This window comes from Phodopus roborovskii, unplaced genomic scaffold (assembly GCF_943737965.1).
Source record: "Phodopus roborovskii unplaced genomic scaffold, PHOROB, whole genome shotgun sequence".
Classification (NCBI taxonomy): domain Eukaryota; kingdom Metazoa; phylum Chordata; class Mammalia; order Rodentia; family Cricetidae; genus Phodopus; species Phodopus roborovskii.
Window position 1 is genome coordinate 45,893,158 of NW_026126418.1, and position 6,000 is coordinate 45,899,157.

Sequence of the window (6,000 nt, forward strand, 5' to 3'; positions counted from 1 at the left end):
CTCTCTTTTGAGTTCGTATGACCCTTGCTCAGTTGATTCAGAAGGACCTGTTCTCCTGGTGTCCTCCATCCCCTCGGGCACTTACATTTTTTCCCCTCTCCTCTTCTGCTGGGTTCCCTGAACTCTAAAGGTAGGGAATTGATTGGAGATATCCAATGTACAGATTTGTGATACAAAGGGGCTCTCTGCATGATGTCTGGCTGTGGGGCTGTGGCATCTGTTACTATCTTCTTCTAGAGGAGATTTCTCTGAACATGACTGGATGAGGCACTGATCTATGAGTATAGCCAAATATCATTAGGAGTCATTTTACTGATACTTTTTAAAAAGTTATTCTTTAGCCTGTAGTGTTTGGTCTCTGGTTCTTGATCACTCAAGCAGTGTTCAGTATGGGGTCTATCTCCTGTAGTGGACTTTAAGTCAAGTCAGATATTGGTAACTGCTCCCACAAGTTCTGTGCCACCATTTTAGTAAATAATATATACCATATTTATATTTCTGGGTTAACTTTTTTTTTTCTAATTCCATCCATTAGCCTGCATATTTCATGCTATCATTTTTTTTTAAAAGAGATCATTAATTCTTTGTCTGTTCTTCTGTTGACGGACATCTAGGTTGTTTCCAGTTTCTGGCTATTATAAATAAAGCCACTATGACCATAGTTGAGTAAGTGTGCTTATGGTAGGAAGGTGGCACTTGTTTGGGTATATTCCTGAGTGTGGTGCAGCTAAATCTTGAGGTGTTTTGATTCCCAATTGTCTGTGGAATCACCATGTTGATTTCCATGGTGGTTATACAAGTTTTCACTCCCACTAGCAATGGGTGAGTGTTCCTCTTTTTCTATACCCTTATCTGTATGAACTTTCACTTGTGTTAGCTAATCTGACAGGTAATAGATAGAATCTTCAGTTTTGATTTGCATTTCCCTGATGGCTAAGGATGTTGGACGTTCCTTTAAGTATTTCTCGGCCATTTTAGTTCCCACTATGGAGAATTCTCTGCTTAGATTTGTATCTCATTTTAAAATTGGATTCTTAGTTTTTATGGTATTTAATCTTTTGAGTTCTATAACTATTTTAGATATTAGTCATCTATGGGATGTGGAGTTGCTATAAAATCTTTTCCCATTCTGTTGGCTTCTGCTTTGTCCAAATGATGTTGCCCTTTGCCTTACAGAAGCACCTGTTTATCTTAGCACCTGTGCTACTGGTGTTCTATTCAAGAAGTCTTCTCCTGTGCCAATGCATTCAAGGGTATTCAGCATTTTCTCTTCTATCAGGCTCAGTGTATCTGGTTTTATGTTGAGGTCTTTGATCCATTTGGTCTTCAGTTTTGTGCAGGGTGCTAAGTATGGGTCTACCTGTATTCCTCTACATGCAAACATTCAATTAGAGCAGCACACATTTGTTGAAGATGCATCAGATAAGCAGGCCAGGGGAATGGGTAAGCTAACTGAAGACTTTTTCCACTCCTCCCTTCCCTCAACCAAGTGCCAAGAACACATTATCACAAACAAAAATCACCCCAAGTAGGCAGATATTTAAATGTCATACCTGAAAGCAAACAGAAAAAAAGCACACCGAACCTACTATGTTAGCTTTGTGTATCTGTGATGAAAATGCATAACAGAAACATTTCAAAGGAGATGAGATCAATTTTAGCTCACAGTTTTAGGGAAAGCACAGGACAATAACCCTATTCCTGGTGGTAAGAGTATGAGGCATAGTTGTTCACTTGGTGTCAAACTAAGAACGAGATAATGTAGACCAGAGTAGGTGGGTACAATCTTTAAGGGCCCACCCCTACTGGGTTACTTTTTTAGGTAGATCCTACCTTCTAAAGGCTGCATGGCCTTCAAAATAGTGCCATGAGACAGAGCAGTCAAAGCATGATCTCTTTTGGACTAGGTCCACTTAGTGATTGCATCTCTTCCCTACAGATGTTACATGCTCTTAACATACCAACATCCTGGGTCTCTATTGAAATGCAGGCTTCACCTGCATAGCTTCATTTGTGTATTGATAGCACAAGGACTCACTATAAGGAGTCTAACACTGATGTTCATTTCCTGGGCTGACAGGCCTTTGTTTGGAACCTTGATACCAGTCCCCAAGATCTTGTAAATCTTAAACTCTCTATTCCTAAAAACCTAGTATCACATGAACAAGGTTGAGTGTCTACACAACTAAAACTGAAAAAATATTTCTCTATGAGGTCATTTCCCTATAAGGCACCCCAGTAACATTCTACCTTTAGAATAAAGTCTCAATCTTATACTCTGAAGAGTTTGATGAGGTGGAATCTACCATTCAAGATTCATTTCTAATTGTCTTAATGCAAAGTGATTTAACTTTTCTTTAGTAGTACTATTCTCTAGTTTTAAAATATTTATTTGTATATGTGTTTGTCCAAAAATTCCCAAAGATCCCTCAAACTCAAATGTGATTGTTTGAGAGCCTGCTTGTGCATTTGTTGAATACTGAAGTAGATTCCTCTGGAAGATCAGTAAGCTTTGATCTATCTCTACAGTCCCCTAATCTTTGTAATAGTTACAGATGTTTTGTCCATGGTTTCTTTGTCTGGAATTTCAACAATGTTCATGCTCTATTCCTTACCAAATTACACATTAGTTAAATATTTCTGATCTATTTCTTACTCGCAATTCTCGATAAAAGTCAAATTAAAAGCAGCAGCAAGCAATAACCATGACACAGATTAAATGATAGGCCATTTTAAAATTTTCTCCAACAAATAGAATCCAATCATTACCTTTTATTTTAGTATCATCCAAATTTCCATATGATAGGTAGAATTTGGCAGGAGTCTTTAACAGAATGCAACATGAATGGGTTCTGCTCCTTGTAGAGTATTTGTGTGTATGTGAAAGCTTGTGAGTGCAGTCCTTAGTGTCTGCACATAGTTGGTGTCCCAGACTATGACAGAATCACCAATTAAGTGGAGATTACAACTCTATACATTCTTCTGCATGTCCCAGATACTGCTGCCAGCTCTAGAAGACAGCCCTCCTTGGGCTATGTTACTAATGACCATCTGGTCAGGTAATCATAGCAATGGCTCACTTTCTCTTACCAACTTTTGTATTTGTGATTGAAACACCTGGGAAAAAAGCAGCCTAAGGCAGGGAAGTTGGTTTTTTGTTTGTTTGTTTTTTGTTTTTTTTTTTTTTTTTCACATGGTTTCATTTAACTATGGTGAATGAAGTATGTTTCTGTCCACACTTCTATATTTTATATTTCACAATGGCGAAAATATATGGCAACTCTGTTCACATCATAGACAACCAATGGCAGAGACAGCAGACCAGAAACACAGTTGGTTACAAATTCAAAGACCTACTGCTGCTGACTTAGTGTCAGCCAGTCCCTACATCCTAAAAGCTTCATGGCTTTCTTTTTTCCTTTTATTCTTTGTTCTTTGTTCCTGTTTTTTTTTTTTTTTTTTTTAGTCTGTCCTGGAACTAGCTGTCCTGAGACCAGCTGGCCTCAAACTCACAGAGATCTGCCTGCCTCTGCCTCCTCAGTGCTGGGATTAAAGGTGTGTGCCACCAACTCCCAACTGCTTCATGGCTTTCAAAACATAAGCTGAGAAGAGAGTGAGCATTCAAAATGCAAGTATGTGAGATTTTTAAGGCTCAAACTTTAACACTTACTTTAGATCAAAGCAATTAATTATATATTCAATTTCAGAAACAATATGAGAGAAATGAAATATTTTAAGGAAAGAGATTGAGTGATAATTTACTTCATGAAATTATCTTTCAAAATGAAGAAAAAAGTGAAGAGATTATCAGACAAACAACAGTTGAGTGAACTCATACCACTAGGACTTAATTTTTAAGATATGTTGCAAAGAAATCTTTTAGGGAGGATCAACTTAGGAAGGCTCTTAGAGCTGATACATACCTCATCAGAGTAAGGGTACAAACCCAACATAGAAAAATCAGTGGTTTTCTTAAATACAAATACTGAGCTGGCCAAGAAAGAAATCCTGTCCCAATCCTATTCACAAAGGCCTTGGAGACAACCCTTCTCCCAATCAAGTAATTAACCTAACCTAACAAACAAACAAACAAACAAACAAACAAACAAAAAACCTCACCACCACCAACATCAAAAACTTCTATAATAAAGACTTGAAGCTAGAAAGATCTTTAAAGATCATGGATTGACAGGACAAATATTGTGAAAATGTATATACCACCGACAATAACCTGCAGATTCATCAAAATTTCTAGCAGTTGTTCAACAATGTTCTTCACTGAACTAAGTAAAATAGCCCTAAAATTTGTGTTGACGTAGGAAATGTTATATACCAATCAATCCTAAACAGAAGGGTCAATGCTGGAGGTATCACAATTTTTGATCTCAAAGCCACAGTAAACACAACAGCATGGTGTATGTGTAAAAATAGACATATAATCCAATGGAAAGGAATAGAGGACCTAGATATGAAGTCCCATATGTACAGCCATTCATGTATTGATGAAGATGTCAGAAACATATAGAGGAAAGACAAGCCCCTTCAATAAATATTGTCAAGGGAAATCAGATATCTGCATAAAGAAGAATAAAACTAGATACATATCTCTCACCATGCTTAGAAAAAAATTCACAGTGAACAAATAACATAGGACCTGATTCTCTAGCATTGTTAAGAGAAAGCACTCTGAGATACAGGTATAGACAAGAACTATGTGAATTTTTTTTCCAGCAACTTAGGTAATTCCTGAGAATTTACAAGGTTTGTAGGATTGCATGAAATTGAAAAGTTCCACAATAAAGGAAACAATCGGCAGAATGGGAGAAAACCTTTGCTACCTCTACATCTGACAGGAATTACTATCTAGAATCTACAAAGACTCCAAAAATTAACCCCCCAAAACTCAAATCAACAAATCAATAGAAGGGTAAATGAGTAGTTTTCAAAAGAAGAATTGCTCAATGTTTATCCATGAGGGCAGGGTAATTCAGAAGGCCCAACATAAAAACAAAACAAAAACAGTAACAGCTGGCAAGGTGGACATTGTAGTGCTGCTATAGAAATTCGAATGTAAGTTCCTTAGAATACTAAAAATACAACAATGATACAGTCCAGCTATTCCACACCTGGATATACACCAACAAGGGCATGAGTCAGCATACCACAGACTTACCTGTACATCCACATTTATTACTGCACAATTCACATCACTGTAGATGTGAGGTCAGCCTATGTGTCCACTAACTGATGAATGGATAGAACATGTGGGACATTTATTCATTTATTCAGTGGATGTCAAGTGAAATAAGCCAAACTCAGAAGGACAGGTATAACAATTTTATCTCATATATGACAGCTTTATAAGTCATTAATGTAGAAGAGAAAATATGAGTCTGGGGGGAAAGTCTAAATGGAGGGGCAAGGCAGGATAACACGGAGCAATGGAACAAAAACTTAATATGCCAGTTTTCTCTCAGATGTAGAATCTAGATTTTAAATAAGTATATTTATAGATACATATTTGGATGTAACTGGAAAGCAAATGGCTACTTTTCAGGGGAGGAAAACTAGGAGATAGGAAAGTAAAGATATGTAGGGGAAGGGAGAGTAAAGGCAGGGAAGGGTAGTGAGGAGGGCAAGTAAAAAGGAGATACAGTGGTGTGTGTGTGCATGTGTGTGTGTGTGTGTGTGCATGTGTGTGTGTGCATGTGTGTGTGTGCATGTGTGTGTGTGCATGTGTGTGTGTGTGCATGTGTGTGTGTGTGTCCGTGTGTGTGTGTGCGTGCGTGTGTGTGCATGTGTGTGTGTGTGTGCATGTGTGTGTGTGTGTGTGCATGTGTGTGTGTGCATGTGTGTGTGTGCATGTGTGTGTGTGTGTGCGTGTGTGTGTGTGTGCATGTGTGTGTGTGCATGTGTGTGTGTGTGCATGTGTGTGTGTGCATGTGTGTGTGTGTGTGTGTGTGTATGCATATATCAAAGTGAAATTCAATATTTTAAATG